Genomic DNA, 21,263 nt, shown 5'->3' with positions numbered 1-21,263 from the left:
TTAAACAGCCTTATATTGAGAGAAGATGCCATTTAGGATTTTCATAGCTAGAGAGGAGAAGTCAATGCCTGGTTCCAAAGCTTCAAAGAACAGGCTGCTGACGACTCAGGCTAATGCAGCTGGTGACTTTAAGTCAAAGCCAACAAATTCTACGGCCCTTAAGAATTATGCAAAAGCTACCCTTTTGCTCTATAAAGAAACAACACAGCCTGAATGAAACCACATTTTTTGACAAAATGGATTAATAAATATTTTAATCCCACTGCTGTAAACTATTCCTAAGACAAAAATATTCCTTTTTAAAATATTACTGCTTGTGTGTGGGGGGGGAGGGGGAAGTTAAGCTGGCAGTGTAGTAAGGGAACGCTATACTTGACTCCTTTCTCAAACACAGTTAAATAAATATCAAGTCATTATGAACAGCTAGGAAATCAATCTGAGGGCTGAGAGAACAAACTGCACAACTAGAGAGATAAAAAAGGCCACATCATGGATGGTAGGATGTGAGGTGATGGAATTTGGAGGAGAAAAGAAACCTACCCCTCCCTACCTTCCCCCCACACCCCCATGCTATGGTGGGGAGGGAGCCTGATCAGGCAGAGAGGAGAGAGAGAGAAGAACAGGGTGCAGGGCATTCACAAGTAAAACATTTGCCCAAAACAATTGATGGGAAAAATGAGAGGGCTGATTATCGTAAGTTTTTACAAGCAGTGAAACTCTAAGTATGAAATTTTAGAAGTCTGACCCAAAACCAAGTGGAGCCTAATGGGCATAGAGGTGCTCCTGTGGAGAAGGAGTGAAAAGGCCCTTGAGCAGACAGTGTGGTCTGAGAATCCCGTGGGGCATTGTGAGAGACAGTTCTCCTTCTTGGAGTGCATTTGGGAGAAGTGGCACTGCTTCTCCAGGGACAAAAGAGCCAGCAGGCAACATTGAACAGACCCATTCATTAGCAAAAGAACAGAGGAACCTGCTGAAGACAGCTAACCTGGACACTGGCTTTTGCTATGCTTTGCCATAAACCTAAAAGTCCCTGCGCATTCATGCACCTGCCCTTCTGGGACAAAATAGCGCCAGCCACCTCAGAATGTGACCCTTCCACAGAGGATCAGGGTGGGTCTATGCTTCACCAGATCCTTGAAATTTGGAGTTTTGAAATCCAGCCTGTACACCTGAGATAAAACAAAGGAGCACTGTACCACCAGGTGGGCAGACAGTCCAGATACTGAAAAGGTAAAGGCAGTATTTAGAGGTATGCCTGGGACAAAAGAGGGGAGACTGTTCATTCTTTTGAGGGATTCCTGAGCAGTGGTGGGCATGATCTCCCCACTCCAGGAACTAGAGAGGTGGCTGGTCCCATTTTTACCCCTGTCTATCAGGATGAACGAACATCAGTGGACAGCATAGCACCCACGTGGAGGCTTGAGACACTTACATTGAGCCCTGCACCCTAAGTTCTGCCTGTGCTTCTGAACTAGGGCAAGTGTGCCTGAGAACCAGAGCACCAGTTCTCACAGTTTATGCGATCCCACCCCACATCAGACTCTGCACTAACAGCATGAAGCCTTCTTGGGATTTTCTCTCTCTCCCTATCAGTCCCTCTCCTGCTCATGTGTACTCTCCCTCACTCTGTCTAAATAAATAAATAAGTAAATAAATAAATAAATAAATAAATAAATATTTTTAAAAAAAGATTATGAGAAATTATATGCTAACAAATGGGGAAATCTGCAAGAAATGGATAAATACTGGGGTGCCTGGGTGGTTCAGTTAAGCATCCAACTTCAGCTCAGGTCATGATCTCGCGGTTCATGAGTTTGAGCTCCACATCGGGCTCTGTGCTGACAGTTTAGAGCCTCGAGCCTGCTTTGAATACTGTGTATCCCTCTCTCTGTCTCCCCTGCTTACACCTTGTTTCTCTGTTTCTCAAAAGTAAACAGTAAAAAAAAATTAAGGAATGGATAAATTCCTAAGGACATGCAAACTACGAAAACTGAAACAGAAGGAAATAGAAAACTGGAACAGACTCATAACCAGTAAATTAATTGAATCAGTAATTAAACACATTCTATGAGTCCAGCATTAACTTCATTCTAAAACCAAAGGCCCTACTAAAAAGGAGAACAACAGGCCAATATTCCTGATGAACACGAATGTAAACATTCTCAACAAGATGCTAGCAAAACGAATCCAACACTACATTAAAAGAATTGTTAACTACGATCAAGTGGCATTTATTCCTGGGCTGCAGGAGCGTTTCAATATTTCAAATCAATCAACATTATACACCACACTAATAAAAGAAAGGATAAGAACCATGTGATCTTATCAATAGATGGAGAAAAAGCATTTGACAAAATACAGCATTCATTCTTGATAAAACCCTCAACAAAACAGGGATAGAAGGAACATACTTCAACATTATAAAGGTCATATATGATAGACCCATAGCTAATATCTTCCTTAATGGGAAAAAACTGAAACTTTCCCTCTATGGTCAGGAAGAAGACAGGGATGTCCACTCTCACCAATGTTATTTAATATAGGACTGGAAGTATTAGCCTCAGCAATTGGACAGAAAAAAAAAAAAAACATCCAAATCAGCAAATAAGAATTCTAAGTTTCACTGTTCACAGACAACATGAAAATTTATATAGAAAACCCAAAAGACTATCAAAAAATTGCTAAAACTGATACATGAATTCAACAAAAGCAAAGGATATAAAATCAATGTACAGAAATCAGTTGCATTTCTATATGCCATTAATGAAGTAGCAGAAAAGGAAATCAAGGAATCAATCCCATTTACAATTGCACCAAAAGAAAGACAAATACCTCACGATTTCACTCATATGTGGTATTTAAGAAAAAAACAGATCAGCATAATGTTAGGGAAAAAAAAAAGAGAAGGATGCAAGCCATAAGAGTCTTAACTATGGAGAACAAACTTAAGTTTGATGGAGGGAGGTGGGTGGAGAATGGGCTAAATAGGTCATGCGTATTAAGGAAGGCACTTGTGATGAAGGCATGTGTTGTGAATGTTATATGTAAGTGATGAATCACTAAATTGTACACCTGAAATCAATGGTACCTTATATGTCAAGTAACTAGAATTTGAATAAAAACTTGAAAAGAAAAAAAATGGAATTGAAAGGTCATAGTTTCCAGCAACTCCACTACTGAATACCTATTTTAAAAGACATATGTACCACTATGTTCACTGTAGCAGTTTTTTTTAACACTTGCAAAGACACAGAAACCATCCAGGTATCCATTGATGTATGAATGGTTAAATAATATATGGTATATAATACAGTATAATATACAATGGAAAACTGCTCATAGAAAATAATGGTCTTGCCATTTGCAACAACATGGATAGTCCTTACAGGTCTATCCTATGCTAAGTGAAACAAGTCAGACTAAGAATGATAAATACTGCATGTTTTCACTTATATATGAAACTAAAAACAAAACAAAACAAAACAAAACAAAACAAAACAGATGAACACACAAAGCCAAGCAAAACACAGACTCGTAAATGTGGAGAACAGATTGGTCATTGTTAGAGTGTAGTGGTGTCATAGGGGATGTAAAATGGATGAAGGGGATTAAGATATATAAACTTTGATGGGGTACCTGGGTGGCTCAGTTGGTTGAGCATCCAACTCTTGATTTTGGTTCAGGTTATGATCCTAGGGTCATGAGATCAAGCCCTGGCTCAGCACAGAGCCTACTTAAGATTCTCTCTCTCTCTCTCTCTCTCTCTCTCTCTCTCTCTCTCAAGATTCTCTCTCTCTCTCAAGATTCTCTCTCTCTCTTTTCCTCTCTCTCTCCATCCCTCCCTTTTCCCCTCTCCCCCACTTGCACAAAACTTAAATAAATCTTTAAAAAAAGATGTACAAACTTCCAGTTATAAAATAACTAAGTCACATGGATGTAATATTTAACGTGGTGAATATAATCAATAATATTGTATTAACTTTGTAAGGTGACAGATGGTAACTATACCTATTGCAGTGATCATTTCATAATGTATACAAAAGCCAAATCACTATGTTGTATTCCTGAAACTAATATAAGATTTCATGTCAATTAGACTTTCATAAAAAATAATCAAAACATAAAGTATAACGGTGGTTTCTAGGGGCTGGAGGAAGCAGGAAATTGGGAGATTTTGTTTAATGAGCATAGACTTTTAATTATGCAAGATGTAGATATTCTAGATATCTGTTACACAATGTGAATATAGCTAACATTTTGCCAAGCTGTACACTTAAAAATGGTTAAGATGAGAAAGTTTGTATTGTATCACAATTTTTACAACATTGTATAAAGAATGATCAGCTTGTTTAAAAATATTTTATCAATAGTTAAATTATAAATCATTTTCTTGAGATGTCACATTATATGTTCCCAAAGTCATTTTAATTGGTACTTTAAAATAAATCTCATTCTAAATGTTATTATATTGATTTGTCATCTCTGGGCATACAGGGACTTTATCGTACTCAGGAAGTTATCAGGGGTGTCAAAGAGTCTGTGTCATAGCAGTGCATCCCCAAGGCCCCTACATCTTTTTCTTTAAGGTGCTAAGATATAGAAGATTATATTACAACCCTAAGATGTTATCATTGTACTCCCTTTTACTTCCTAACATATGATTCAGCCATATTGGGAATAATACTTTTGTTAAGCAGAATTAATCTATACCTGAAAATGAGGTGTCAGTATGCTATAAAATATTGGGATTGTATAGTGAAATTAATGGAACTCCCTTCAATTTAATAATTTGGAAAAGGTACACATTTTATTATAATGGGCCACATGAGAAAATCAGTCCTACGGCTTTATAGTTATGCCTTGTATAATGTGTGAGACAAAATAGCATGGCCATTTCTCTCAGTGGGAACTCTGATTATTTCCACTGCCATTATAAGTGAGGGAAAATTCAGACCTGGATTAAATGTTTAACTACTTCCTAAAACTTTATCTGATTCCTCTCAATCACAAGCAAACCCTCTCTGCTATGAACTAACAGAGTGCCATATTGATAGCTTCCTTAGTGCACAGAGTTCATATCACCTTTGGTTATAGTTAATACATCTTTCCCCATTTTTTTCATAATCTCCTTAGAAACAAGCCTTATTTAGCTTTACATCCTCTTACAGAGTTGGCTATCAATAAATATTTCTTAAATGAATGAATGATCTAGGGGGAACCACTCTTTAACATTGAATAAAGAAGTTTCCTGGGCTTTATCCGCTTCGCCTATAAAATGGAAAGACTAACAATTATATCTAGTCTACAAGTATGCTGTTAATACCAAATAAGAAAAGCTTTAAAAATGCTTTAAGATTGCTAAATTCAATAAAAAGTAAGGTGTTGTTATTAACTAATTTTTAAATAAATTGGAAACCATTCAAAACTATCAACAATAGGGGCGCCTGGGTGGCGCAGTCGGTTAAGCGTCCGACTTCAGCCAGGTCATGATCTCGCGGTCCGGGAGTTCGAGCCCCGCGTCAGGCTCTGGGCTGATGGCTCGGAGCCTGGAGCCAGTTTCCGATTCTGTGTCTCCCTCTCTCTGCCCCTCCCCCGTTCGTGCTCTGTCTCTCTCTGTCCCACAAATAAATTAACGTTGAAAAAAATTTAAAAAAAAAAAAAAAAAAAAAAAAACTATCAACAATATATATTTATTGAAATTACATTGAAATAAGATGAATCGGACACTATCCCCTGCTCTCAAGGAATTTCCAGGCTTCTTCATATCACTTTGTCACTGCTTAAATTATATATTTATTTATTTTTGTCTTTTCCACTCGAATGAAAGCTTTAAAAATATAAAGATGTTGTCTATCATGTTCAGTGCTGTATCTCTAGTAAATGTTTGTAGAATTGATGAATAAATGATTGACTATACCTAGTAGAAGATATACAACATTAAACAGTATTCAACAAATATTTACTGAGATCCCATTGTGAGCAATAACCAGAGGACACAAGCAAAGTTGAATAGAAAATGCAAAGAATTATTACCTTTAGGGAAGCTAAGATGGTGATATAGTAGGAGAACCCTAGGTTTGCCTCCTCCCTTGAACACAGCTAGATAACTATCAAATCATTCTGAATACTCAAGAAATCAACATGAAGACTGATATAACTGCACAACTAGAGGGAGAGAAGAGCCCACATTGATGAAAGTAAGTGCAAAAATGTGGTTTGGGAAGAAACTGCAAAGAGGAGGGAGACCTGGTCCCAGAGAGAGGTGAGAGAGTGTGGAGAGCACAGGGAAATACAAAAGGAGAACAATTCCCCAAAGTCATTGGCTAGTTTTTGTGAATTTTTGCAACCAGCTGGGCTCAAAGACTAGAGTTTTAGAGGAGAGTTTTAGAGGTCCTCAGGCTTGTCTGGGATAGAGCCCTGAGGGCACTGCCCTACTCCTGGAGAGAAGGCACACAGGAAGCCCTGGGGAAGATAACACAATCAGAGGGTCACCTAAGACATGAGAGGAGAGACTGTTCCATCTTCATGGAGCATATCTGTGAGAGGGCGAATTGCCTACCCAGAGAGAGAAGAACTGACAGGCACCATTTCCTTCCTGTGCCCTTCAGCATAGGTGCAGAAACAATTTCTGAGGGTGACTAACCTGGACACTGGCTGTTTAGACTGTTTTGCTTCAAATCCCATGCTTCTGGTGCCACTGCTTTTCTGGGTTAAACTTGCATCAGTCCTAGTGCAGTGACACCTTCCCCCAGAAGACCACTGTAGGTCTCTGCCACACCAGTTCCCTAATTTTTGGAGTTTTAAAAGTCAGCAGGCTTGGTTGGGATAGACCCCAAAGGGCACTGCACAAGCAACCCAGGCAGACAATGTGAAAACAGCCACCTAAAAAACACCTAGGATACATCACATGAAGGGAAATTATTCCTTCTTCTGGAAGTGCTTCCCTGAGACAAACAAGCACGGACTCCCCTCTCTAGAGACAGAGGAGCTGGCTGGCATCATTTTCTGCTTCCACCCCTAAGCAGAAGCCAACTTCAGAAAACAGCACAGCACCAACACTGGCTTCCTAAACTGGTTAAACAAGTACAGCCCCTCTCTGCTCTGCTGGTACTGCTTTTATCTAACAAGTGTGCCTAAGGATGAATGCAAAGGAACCCCTTCCCCACAAGGCCACTACAGAGTCCTCTACACACCATTTCTACCAACCATAGAGTCTGCAATGCTCCAGTTCAGGTGGAAATAGCATAAGGTCTCATTTAACATGCAGACCAGAGTACACTTAGTTAAATCTCACCACACGCTGCCTAAGGTCCAAACACTACCTATTGCAGGCAAGGCAACCCTCTGTAGATTACTGACCTGTAGGACAGAGCAGCCAAAACACAGCAGCAAAGTGCACACAGCACACACCAGGATGCTCCCTGAAGCTACAGGACCTAGCCAGTATATTACCTCTGCTTCAAAAATCAGAAGGGCACCTGGGTGGATTAGTTTGTTAAGTGTCCAACTCTTGATTTTGATTTTGGTTCAGGTCATGATCTCATGGTTAGTGAGGTCAGCCCTACGTCAGACTCTGTGCTGTAAGCATAGAGACTGCTTGGGATTCTCCCTCTCTCTCTCTCCCTCTCTCTTTGCCCTTCCCCTGCTCTCTTTCTCTCCAAACAAACAAACAGTTTCTCAAAATATATACATACGTATATACATACATAAACTTAAAAAAAAGAAAAGAAAATCTGAAGGAATCACAATTTCAGTCTTAAAGCTATATTACAAAGTTGTAGTCATCAGGAAAATATGGTGCTGGCATAAAAACAGACATATAGGTCCATGGAACAAAATAGAAAACCCAGAAATGGACCCACAGCTAAATGGTGAACCAGTCTTTGACAAAGGAGGAAAAAATATCCAATGGGAAAAAAGACAATCTCCTCAACAAAAGGTGTTGGGAAAATGGGATAGCAACATGAAGAAGAATGAAACTGGACCACTTTATTACACCATCCCACAAAATATATTCAAAATGGATTAAAGACCTAAATGTGAGACAAGAAATCATCAAAACCCTGGAGGAGAACACAGGCAGGAGCCTCTTGGACCTTGGCCATAGCAACTTTTTACTAGACATGTTGACAGTGAAGGGAAACAAAAGCAAAAGTGAACTATTGGGACTTCATCAAGATAAAAAGCTTCTGCACAGTGAAGGAAACAGTGAAGAAAACTACAAGGAAATATATGGAATGGGAAAATATATTGGCAAATGACATATCTGATAAGGACTAAATATCCAAAATCTTTAAAGAACCAATACAAATAAACACCCCCCCAAACCCCACAAATAATCCAGTTACAAAATGGGTAGAAGACGTGAATAGATATTTTTCCAAAGAAAACATCCAAATGGCTAACAGACACATGAAAAGTTGCTCAACATCATTCATAATCAGGGAAATGTAAATCAAAACTACAGTGTGATATCACATCACACCTTTCAAAGTTGCTTGAATTAACAGCACAAAAAAACAATGGGTGTTGGCGAGGCTATGGAGAAAGGGGAAACCTCTTAAGTTGTTGGTGGGTATGCAAACTGGTGCAGACACTCTGGAAAACAGTATGGAGGTTCCTCAAAAAGTTAAAAATAGAACTACCCTATGATCCAGCAATTACACTGCTAGGTTTTTACCCAAAGAATACAAAAATACAGATTTGAAGAGATACCTGCACTCTGATGTTTATAGCATCATTATCAACAACAGCCAAATTGTAGAAAGAGCCCAAATTTCCTTTGACTGACGAATGGTTAAAGAATATGTGGTGTATATATAAATGGAATATTACTCAGGTATAAAAAATGAATGAAACCTTGCCATTTGCATAACATGGATGGAGCCAGAAAGCATTATGCTAAGTGAAGAAAGTCAGTCAGTGAAAGACAAATTCCATATGATTTCACTCATACATAAAATTTAAGAAGCAAAACAGATGAACATAGAGGGAAAATAAAAGATGAAGGCAAACCAGGAAATAGACTCTTAAGTATACAGAACAAACTTATGGTTACTTGAGGGGAGGTGGGTGGGGTAGTTGTCTTTTATAGGTGATGGTTATTAAGGAGGGCACTTCTTGTCATGAGCACTGGGTGTTGTATGTATGTGATGAATCACTAAATTCTATACCTGAAAATAATATTACACTGTATGTTAACTAACTGGAATTAAATGAAAACTTTAAGAAGAACACAAACAAAGAAAATGCATAGAAATCTAACATAGAAGGCAGAGTGTGAACAGAAAGGTGATAGAGTTAGAAGCAGTTTTGTGGGAATCTGTATGGGTTCACGGAGTTGGCATTTGAGCTGGACCTTGAAATATTGGCAGAATATGGGCAAGTAGAAATGAAATGATAAGGTTCTAAGCAAACAGAGTAGCATGAACAAAGGCATAATATCCAGTATGGCATAGGTGCCCTTGGGAAATCCAGATAGTCCAATAGAACTGGAGCATACGATATAGAGTAGTGAAAATGGTTCAGTCTTGCATTGGATGGCATTGAATATCAGGAAAATTCAGCCCAACAATATCCCTCTCTGAAGAAAGACAAGTTTTGTATAATACTGCTGGAAAGTAGGGGTTAAAATACAATGACTTAGAAGTTTACCCTTGACCCCTTATTTCCTGGCCTTTTCATGCTGTTGCCAGTGTTATTTTGGTTTAAAATCCAATTATAACAAAAATTAGGGTCCTCAATATCAGTTTTATTTGAAGATCTTTTCTGAACCTGTAGAAAACAATTTTGGCATGTGTGAAGGATCTGTGTTTTTTCTAGCAAGAGAAAATCTGAAATAAAACAGGAAACAAGAAATAAGACATTTCCTTTTGTCATTTGACCTTCATGCCTCTGACCAAAGATTTGCTTATATTTTATCTAGTTTTAATTTCCATAAGTCAGTACAAATAAAATAGTATTAAACAGTGGCTAAGAAAATGTGAATGAGATTTTGAGCAAATGCCTTCCAAAATAATTATTAAAAAATATATGAGTAGGTCACTAGAGTCAATCTTAGCTTGTTGCCCAATGTTAAGGCTGGTAGTAATGCTTTCTTAGAGGAATATATGTGGACATGAGAATTGTTCTCTTTTTCTTTTCTTTGGAAGATTTTAATAATGAGAATTTCGGGGCGCCTGGGTGGCGCAGTCGGTTAAGCGTCTGACTTCAGCCAGGTCATGATCTCGCGGTCCGTGAATTCGAGCCCCGCGTCGGGCTCTGGGCTGATGGCTCAGAGCCTGGAGCCTGTTTCAGATTCTGTGTCTCCCTCTCTCTCTGCCCCTCCCCCGTTCATGCTCTGTCTCTCTCTGTCCCAAAAATAAATAAACGTTGAAAAAAAAATAATGAGAATTTCATTTATTCATTATTGTTCCACTTTATTTACACACACACACACACACACACACACACACACACAAGCACGCACGCACACACCTGACTGTATTACTTTTGGAAATAGAGGCTGTTTATTTAATTCCCACTGAAAATTTTAAAACACAATGCCAACTAAATCTGCTGCTTTGGAGAGTCTCCTCCTTGTATGCCCACTCTTGTGTAGAACTAAGTGCTTAATGTCTGACATTTTTATCTATCCATCCATTCATCTACCCATCTGTGTATCTATCTATCTATCTATCTATCATCTATATACAAAACAAGCATTTACAGAGAATGTACTCATTTTCAGATACCATGTCAGGTAGTATGGGTACTGTGCTTTCTCTTAACAAGATGAGTTACACTTATTTTCAGTATATCTGCATGGGAATTCCAGAACAAGTCTGTAAAACAAATATATTAACCTATAGATGGAGCCATTTTAAAACTTTTAAACAATATGCTTACATGTTTATGTTTAACAATATGTTTAACAGTATGTCGATTTATTTTTACTTTATTTTTAATTCGCAGCAACTGAAAGGATTAGCTGAAGACAAATGTTCTTTTTGAAGTCAAATTGCTTGAAGAGCTGTAGTTACTTATTGAATTGAATATTTCTATTTTTTAAGGGAGTCCAAGAATTTTAGAAGGAATTTTGCAATCTGATCACTACATATCTCATTTACCTACCATTTTCCAATGAAGAATATCCATTATATTTGTTTTTAAATATGTAGTGTGATATTTTGATGTTTTAAAAATGTTTATTTTGAGAGAGTAAGAGAGAAAGAGAGAGCACGAGGTGGGGAGGAGCATAGAGGAGAAGAGACAGAATCCTAAGCAGTCTCCACTCTGTCAGTGTGGAGCCCAATGCGGGACTTGAACTTGTGAACTGTAGATCATGACCTGAGCCGAAATCTAGAGTCAGACACTTAACTGACTGAGTCACCCAGGCACCCCTATTTTGATGGTTTTTAACTGATGCAGTGATGGTCAATAAAATGAACACTGAGGTTAGAATGAGAATCCTGGATTTGATTTTCACTTCTAAAATTTATCACATGAGTAGAGGCAAATCTTTTAATTATTTATGAGCTTTGGTTTCCTCATTTAAAAATAGGGAAAATAAGGATGACTTGTCTAACTCACAGAGTTGTCATAAGAATCAACACAAATAATGGTATCAACACTCTTGGTAAACTGGTAAATGCTCTTTAGGTATAAAAAAAGATTTTTTTTTCCTCTTTAGGCTCCATATCCAGAAGGATCTATTTGTATTGGTTAAAGTTAAGCTGCTAAAAATTGTCAAAGAATTGTTGTTTAAACTTAAGAAGAGAGATATTTCAAGAGAAACACAAAAATAACAACAACAACAACAACAACAAAACATACCGGCCCTTCCCGCCCCCCCCCCCCCCCCCCCCGCAAAACCTTATTTACAGCAATGCATTAGACAGGCTCCAGGACAGCCATGTTTGGTTCTGGATGGTCTTTTTATTCTTCTAATATCCAATTATTCTGTTTTGCTTTGAGTTTAAGACATTCATAAGTAGGCTGTCTTTAAGGGATGGGGATTATCACTCTAAACCTCAGGATTGCTAAGGAAGGCGGGGGTTCATTCTAGGAACTGGGAGGTGACGAACAGAGGCAGACTTTAGGGAAGAAGATGATGGTTCTGATAGATTATACTTAAACAATAAAAAGGCATGGGTCCAGTCCATAAACTTTCCCACTAGAGTGAATAGACTGCAATATAAATAAGTGTACTGATGGTTACTATTTTACTCATAATTGTGTCAAACCGATTGGCACATTGTAGATGCTTTATAAATATTTGTTCACTGATAATTCACCTATAAACAATGGGACAGTCATTCTAACTCTAAACCTTCTAAATGTATACATTATTTTATGTATTCTTTTCTGTTTAAGAGCTAAAATCATCTACATATAAATTTCTGAGGAAAAGCAAGGGGGTACAGCACAAGTGTTGCCCTGGGTCTCACAATCAATGTGTTTTCATGCAAATTAGAAAACAGTGCCACCCTGGCTATAATAATTTTCTTTTTTTCCTATATTTTTGTTTTCATTTTTTTAAAATTGCTAGTTTAATTTAGTTAGTTCAATATTGGTTTCAGGTGTAGAATTCAGTGATTCATCACTTAGATATAATACCCAGTGCTCATCACAAGTACCCTCCTTAATACCCATCACTCATTTAGCTTATCCCCCACCCATCTCCCTCCATCAACCCTCATTTTGATATCTATCTTTAAGAGTCTGTTATAGATTGTTTCCCTGTCTGTTATTTTCCCATTACCATATGTTCATCTGTGTTGTTTCTTAAATTCACATGAGTGACATCATATGGTATTTGTCTTTCTTCGACTTATTTCACTTAGCATAATACACTCTAGCTCCAGCCATGTTGTTGCAAATGGCAAGATGTCATTCTTTTTGATAGCTGAGTAATATTCATATATATATATATATATATATATATATATATACCACATACCACATCTTCTTTATCCTTTCATCAGTCTATTGATATTTGGGCTCTCTCCATCATTTGACTATTGTTGATAATGCTCGTATAAACATAAGGGTGTATGTACACTTTCATATCTGTATTTTTGAATCCTTTGGGTAAATACCTAGTAGTATAATTGCTGAATCATAGGGTAGTTGTATTTTTAAATTTTTGAGAGACCTCCGTGCTATTTTCCAGAGTGGTTGGACCAGTTTGCATTCCCATCAACAGTGTAAGATGGTTTCCCTTTCTCCACATACTTGCTAAAACCTGCTATTTCTTGTGTTGTTAATTTTAGATATTCTGACAGGTGTGAGGTAGTATCTCATCATGGCTTTGATTTGCATTTCCCTGATGATAAGCGATGTTGAGCATCTTTTCATGTGTCTGTTAGCCATCTGGATGTCTTCTTTGAAAAAGTGTCTATTCATGTCTTCTGCTCATTTCTTAAACTGCATTATTTATTTTTTGGGTTTTGAGTTTGGTAAGTTCTTTATGGGTTTTGGATACTAACTCTTTATCAGCTATGTCATTTGTAAATGTCTTCTCCATTCTGTAGGTTGCCTTTTAGTTTTGTTGATTGTTTCCTTCGCTGTGCAGAAATTTTTCATCTTGATGAATTCCCAATAGTTCATTTTTGCTTTTGTTTCCCTTGCCTCTGGCGACATGTCTAGTAAGAAGTTGCTATGGCCAAGGTCAAAGAGGTTGCTGCCTGTGTTCTCCTAGAGGGTTTTGATGGTTCCTTGTTTCACATTTAGGTTTTTAATCCATTTTGAATATATTTCGTGGGATGCTTTAAGAAAGTGGTCCAGTTTCATTCTTCTTCATGTTGCTGTGTTTTCCCAAAGCCATTTATTGAATAGTCCTTCTTTTTTCCATTCAATACACATTCCAGCTTTGCCAAAGATTAGTTTACCATATAGTTGTGGGTCCATTTCTGGGTTTTCTCTCCTGTTTCATTGGTTTATGTGACTGTTTTTATCATACTATCATACTATCTTTATCATACAGCTATCATACTATCATACATACTTTATCATAAATACTTTATCATTCATACTTTATCATACATACTTTATCATACATACTATCATACTATCTTTATCATACAGCTTTATAATATAGCTTGAGATTCAGAATTGTGATGCCTCCAGGTTTATTTATTTATTTATTTATTTATTTTTCAGGATTGCTGTGGCTATTAGGGATCTTTTGTGTTTCCACAGAAATTTTAAGGTGGTTTGTTCTTGGTCTGTTAAAAACGTTGATGTTATTTTGATTGGGGTTTCAATAAATGTGTAGACTGCTGTGGGTACTATAGACACTTTAACAATGTTTGTTCTATCTATGGGCATGGAATTTTTTTTCATTTCTTTGTGTCTCTTTGATTTCTTTCATGAGTTTTCTATAGTTTTAACAGTACAGATCTTTTATCTTTTTGCTTAGATTTATTCCTAAGTATCTAATTGTTTTGGTGCAGTTGCACATAGGATCAATTCCTTGAATTCTCTTTCTGCTCTTTCATTATTGGTGTATAGATGGGCAGATTTCTGTATGTTGATTTTGTATCCTGTTAATTTGTTGAAATCATGTATTAATTCTAGCAATTTTTCGTGGAATATTTTGGTTTTCTACATAGAGTATCATGTTCTCAGCAAATAGTGAAAACTTGACTTCTTTGCCTACTTGGATAACTTTCTTTTTTCTTTTGGTTGTCTGATTGTTGAGGCTAGAACATTCAGTACTACGTTAAATAATAATGGTCACAGTGGACATCTTTGTCTTTTTCCTGACCATAGGGGAAAGATTCTCAATTATTCACCATTGAGCATGATATTAGCAGTGGGTCTTTTCTATATGGCCTTTATGATGTTGAAGTACATTCCCTCTGTCCCTGCTTTGTTGAGTGTTTTATCAAGAGCTGATGCTGCATTTTGTCAAATGCTTTTTCTGCATCTATTAAGAGGATCATATGGTTCTTATCTTTTCTATTATTAATATGGTATATCACATTGATTGATTTTCAAATATTGAAATACCCATGCAGCCCAGGAATAAATGCCACTTGATCATAATGACTAATTCTTTAATGTACTGTTGGATTCATATTGCTAGTATCACATAGGGAATTTTTGTATCCATGTTCATCAGATATAGTGGCCTATAGTAACTTTTTTTGTGGAATCTTTGGTTTTGGAATCAAGTTAATGATGAGTTTTTAAGAGTTACATTTCTAGTTTTTGGAAAAATCTGAGAAGACTAGGGATTATCTCTTTAAATGTTTGATAGAATTCCACAGAAAGCCATCTGGCCCTGGGCTTTTGTGTGTTGGGAGCATTTTGACTACATATTCAATTTTTTTTAATCTTGTAAATTTTATTAATTTTCTTTTTATTTTTGAGAGAGAGAGAAACAGAGTGTGAGTGGGACAGAGGCAGAGAGAGAGGGAGACACAAAATCTGAAAAAGGCTCAGGCTCTGAGCTGTCAGCACAGAGCCTGATGTGGGGCTCAAATTCATGAATGTGAGATCATGACCAGGGCCCAAGTTGGATACTTAACATACTGAGCCACCCAGGCACCACTACAGATTCAATTTCTTTCCTGGTTATGGGTCTGTTCAAATTTTCCCTTTATTCCTGTTTCAGTTTGGGTAGTTCATATGTTTCTAGGAATTTTTCTATTTCTTCCAGATTACTCAGTTTGTTGTCATATAATTTTTCATAATATTCTCTTATAATTGTTTGTATTTTTGTGGTGTTACTTGTGATCTTTCCCTTTTCTTTTGTAGCTTTATTTTTTTAGGTCTATTCTTTTTTTTCTTTTTGATAAGTCTGGCTAGGATTTATCAATTATATTAATTCTTTCAAATAAACAGCTCTTAGTTCCCTTCTCTGCTCTACTGGTGTTTGTTTGCTTCTATATCATTCATTTCTACTTTAATCTTTATTATTTCCATTCTTCTGTTGCCTTTGACATTGATTGCTGTTCCTTTTCTAGTTCCTTAACCTGTAAGGTTAGGATGTGTTTTGAGACCTTCCTTGCTTCTTGAGGTAGGCCTGCATTGCAATATAATTTTCTCTTGGAACTGCCTTGTCTGTAGCCCATAGATCTTGGACTGTCACTTTTTCATTTTTATTTGCTTCCATTATTTTGTATTTCATCTTTAATTTCCTGGTTTACCCATTCATTCTTTATTAGGATGTTCTTTAACTTCCATGTATTTATAGTGTCTCCAAATTTGTTCTTGTGGTTGGCTTCAAGTTTCATAGTGTTGTGGTCTGAGAATGTGCGTGGTATAGTTTCATTTTTCTGTGTTTTTTGAGGACAGATTTGTGACCCAGTATGTGATCTATTCTGGAGAATGTTCTATATGCACATACTCATAAAAGAATGAGTATTCTGATGTTTTAGGATAAAATTTTCTGAATATATCCATTAAGTCCATCTGATCCAGTGTGTCACTCAAAGCCATTGTTTCCTTGTTGATTTTCTTAAACGATCTGTACTTTTATGCAAGTAGGGTGTCAAAGTCCCCTTCTCTTATTGTATTATTATGAATGAGATTCTTATATTTGTTATTGCTTTATATATTTGGGTGCTATCAAGTTGAAGGCATAAATATTTACAATTGTTAGATCTTCTTGATGGATGGACCCCTTAATTATGGTATAATGCCCATTTTCATCTCTTGTTACAGTCTTTTATTTAAAATCTAGTTTGGTTCTTACTGAGGAGGAACCAAGATGGGAGAACAATATGGAAGTTTTTTGGGTGTCTTGTGTCCATTAAATACAGCAAGAATAACACTAAAGCATCCTGCACACCTAGAAAACCGATCTGAGGATTAACACAACAAACTAAACAACCTGAGCCACAGAATTCACAGGTACATGGTGCAGAGAAGTAAACTTAGGGAGAGAGAAGCCACAGAGGGCAGGGAGCCGCTTTTGCATGTGGAGAGAAGATGGAGATGGGGAGGAGAATACAGGAAAAGCATAAACCCCCACAGAAGCAACTGGAGAGAAAGTGGAAAATTGGAAAAGCCACAGGGACTGAACTAAGGGAGAAAGGAGAGAAAATGGAGAGGGTTTAAATTCCATTAAGACTATAAACAGGGGGAGTGTAGAGTCTGAAACTCCTCAGCTCAATACCTGGCAGTGCTATGGTGGGAAGGGCAAATCTCCAGGAGCAGACTGGGCTCTGGGAGGTTCTCAGGCCACACAGGGAAGAATGGTTCCACTGTTGGAAGGATATTTGGTAGAGGCTGTGAGGCCACGTGGTCCCAGCAGACCCCAGAGAACAACCACATTCACTGGTGCTGGAACAAGGTCATTAAGGGTGAAGCCTGGTGCTAGATGTGTGTTGTGATTTTCCATAATCCCTGAAATGCTGCTTCTACACTATCTCACATACTTCTGGGGTGGGTGGTACCTGGCTGCAGTCTCTGGGCATCGGCAGCAGCACGGTTCCACAAACGTTCCTGGGTGCTGCTGGCACCCAGACATTGCTTGGTGAGACCCTCCACAGAGGGACAGAACTAGTCAAAGCCGCAGTCCCTCAGAAGTAAGGGGCCAGGAGAAACAGCCACATCTGACACAAAACTCAAGAGGGAGTGCTGCCTGGGGTTTGTTCATGGACTGTGTAAAAGCAGGGAGTGGATGGAAGCCAAAGACAAAGTGTGTGATTGCTGACTGGGGAGAACAGAGTTCCAATACTAGAGACTGGGTAGCTGGGTGACGCCATTTTCACCGCTCCCACGCATGGGCATATGCACCTACCAGTGGCACAACAATCCACCACAGTATGCTAATCAGCACCATCTAGTGGAGAACAGAGCCATTAGACGAAGCTCCACCCAACTGGGCCAACCTCACTCTTCAAGAACACAAGTCTCACTGCCTGATTAGGTTATGGAGTATAAAGCGCTTCATAGTTTGACTTCTAGGGGAAAACAAAGTAATTTCAGTCATATTTCAGTCTGTTAGCAGGTCCATCTATTCAACTTTCTTTCTTTTTTTTCTTTTTCTCTTTTTCATTTCTTTTCTTTTTTTGAATACAGAAAGAGAAAAAAATCATTTTTGTTTTCAATTTTTATTAAAAATATTTTTCTTTAGTTTTTTTCTACTTTACATTATATGTTCGTTTAAATTTTTAATTTATTTTACTTCCATCACTTCATTTTAGTCTACTTCAGTGTATTCATTTTTTTTCAAATTTTCAAGTTATTCCTTTTTTTCCCCACTTTTCCCTTTTTTCTCTAATTTATCAAGCCAATTTCAACACCCAGACCAAAACACACCTAGGATCTAGCATAATTTATTTGATTTTGTGTGTGTGCGAGTTTTTAATTTTAATATATTTTAATTTTAATTTTTTTTAATTTTATTTTTTTACCTCATTAATTCCTTTTCTCCCTCCAAAATGACAAAACGAAGGAATTCACCCCAAAAGAAAGAGCGGGAAGAATTTACAGCCAGGGACTTAACCAACACAGATATAAGCAAGATGTCTTAACCATAATTTGGTATCACGATAAGAATACTAAGTGGAGTCAAAAATAGATTAGAATCCGTTTCTGTGTATATAAAAGAAGTAAAAGCTAGTGAGGATGAAATAAAAAATACTATAAATGAGCTGCAATCTCAAATAGATGCCACAGCGGCAAGTATGGATGAGGCAGAACAGAGAATCAGCGTTATATAGGAAAAATTTATGGAGAATAATGAAGCAGAAAACAAGAGGGAGATTAAGGCAAAAGGGCACGATTTAACAATTAGAGAAATCAGTGACTCATTTAAAAAGGAACAGCATCAGAAGCATAGAGGTCCCAGAAGAGGAAGAGAGAGAAATAGGGGTAGAAGGCTTATGTGAGCAAATCATAAGAGAAAACTTTCCTAACCTGGGGAAAGATACAGACATCAAAATTCAGGAAGCACAGAGGACTCCTATTAGATTCAACAAAAACTGACCATCAACAAAGCACACCATACTCAAATTCACAAAATACTCAGGCAAGGAAAGAATCATGAAAGCAGCAAAGGGAAAAAAGTCCTTAACCTACAAGGGAAGACAGGTCATGTTTGCAGAAGACCTATCCACAACAATTTGGCAGGCCAGAAAAGAGTGGCAGGATATATTCAATGTGCTGAATCAGAAAAAATATGCAGCCAATAATTTATCCAGCAAGGCTGGATATTCTATTCTATTCAAAATAGGAGAGAAAGAAAGTTACCCAGACAAACAAAAATTAAAGCAGTTTGTGACCACTAAACCAGCCCTGCAAGAAATTTTAAGGGGGACTCTCTGAGGGGAGAAAAGATGAAAGAAAATAAAATAAAAAACAAAGACCAAAAGCAACAAAGGCTAGAAAGTACCAGAGAACACCATCAGAAACTCCAACTCTACCAGCAATATAATGACAATAAATTGATACCTTTCAGTACACACTCTAAACGTCCATGGACTCAATGATCCAATCAAAAGACATAGGGTAATAGATTGTATAAGAAAACAAGATCCATCTCTATGCTGTTTCCAAGAGACCCACTTTAGACCTAAAGACACCTTCAGATTGAAAGTAAGGGGATGGAGAACTATCTATCATGCTAATAGTCAACGAAAGAAAGCCAGAGTAGCCATACTTATATCAGACAATCTAGACTTTAAAATAAATACTGTATCAAGAGATGCAGAAGGGCATTATATCATAATTAAGAGGTCTATCCACCAAGAAGACCTAACAATTGTAAATATTTATGCACCAAATGTAGTATCACCCAAATATATTAATCAATTAATCACAAACATAAAGAAACTCATCAATAGAAATACCATAATAGTAGGAGACTTGAACACCTCACTCACAGCAATGGACAGATCATCTAATCAAAAAAACAAGGAAACAATGGCTTTGAATGACACACTAGACCAGATGGACTTAACAGATGAATTCAGAACATTTCATCCTAAAGCAGCAGAATGTACATTCTTCTCCAGTGCACATGGAACGTTCTCCAGAATAGACCACATACTGGGACACAAATCAGCCCTCAACAAGTACAAAAAGTTCAAGATCATACCGTGCATAATTTCAGACCACAATTCTATGAAACTTGAAAACAACCACAAGAAAAAATTTAGAAAGGTAGCAAATACTTGAGACTAAGAAACATCTTACTAAAGAATGAATGGGCTAACCAAGAAGTTAAAAAGGAAATTAAAAAGTTCATGGAAGGCAGTGAAAATGATAACACCAAAACCCAAAACTTCTGGTACACAGGAAAGACTGTCATAAGAGGAAAGTATATAGCAATCCAGGCCTTCCTAAAGAAGGAAGAACAATCTTAGGTACACAACCTAACCTTATGCCTTAAAGAGCTGGAAAAAGAACAGCAAATAAAGCGTAAAACCAGCAAAAGACAGGAAATAATAAAGATTAGAACGGAAATCAATTCTACCAAAACCAAAAAAAACCACTAGAACAGATTAATGAAACCAGAAGTTGTTTCTTTAAACAAATTAACAAAGCTGATAAACCACTAGCCACTTTGATCAAAAAGAGAAAGGAAAGGATCCAAATAAATAAAATCAAGAATGAAACAGGCGAGATCACAACCAACACAGCAGAAACAAAAAGAATAATAAGATAATATTATGAGCAATTACATGCCAATAAAATGGGCAATCTGGAAGAAGTGGACAAATTCCTAGAAACATATACACTGCTGAAACTGAAACAGGAAGAAATAGAAAATTTGAACAGACCCATAACCAGTAAAGAAACCGAATGAGAAATCAAAACTCTCCCAAAAAACAAGAGTCCAGGGCCCGATGGCTTTCCAGAGGAATTCTAGCATTTAAGGAAGAGTTAACACCTATTATCTTGAAACTGTTCAAAAAAGTAGAAATGGAAGAAAAACTTCCAAATTCTTTCTATGAAGCCAGCATTACCTTGATTCCAAAACCAGACAGAGACCACACTAAAAAGGAGAACTATAGACCAATTTCCCTGATGAACATGGATGCAAAAATCATCAAGATATTAGCGAGCCAGATCCAACAATACATTAAAAAAATACATTCACTACGACCAAGTGGGATTTATACTTGGGATGCAGGGTTGGTTCAATATCCATAAAACAACGTGATTCATCACATCAATAAAAGAAAGGACAAGAACCATATGAGCCTCTCAATAGATGTAGAGAAAGCATTTTACAAAATACAGCATCCTTTATTAATAAAAACTCTCTTGGGGCGCCTGGGTGGCGTAGTCGGTTAAGCTTCCGACTTCAGCCAGGTCACGAT

At 37.3% G+C, this 21,263-nt stretch overlaps 1 pseudogene; it reads left to right on the top strand.

Moving 5' to 3' along the window:
• Window positions 1-21,263, top strand: part of LOC125156991 (translationally-controlled tumor protein-like) — a 29,011-nt pseudogene that overhangs the window by 2,709 nt on the left and 5,039 nt on the right.

This window comes from Prionailurus viverrinus, chromosome X (assembly GCF_022837055.1).
Source record: "Prionailurus viverrinus isolate Anna chromosome X, UM_Priviv_1.0, whole genome shotgun sequence".
NCBI lineage: Eukaryota > Metazoa > Chordata > Mammalia > Carnivora > Felidae > Prionailurus > Prionailurus viverrinus.
The sequence above is the reverse complement of the archived record's forward strand: the minus strand, read 5'-3'. Positions and strand labels throughout refer to the sequence as shown.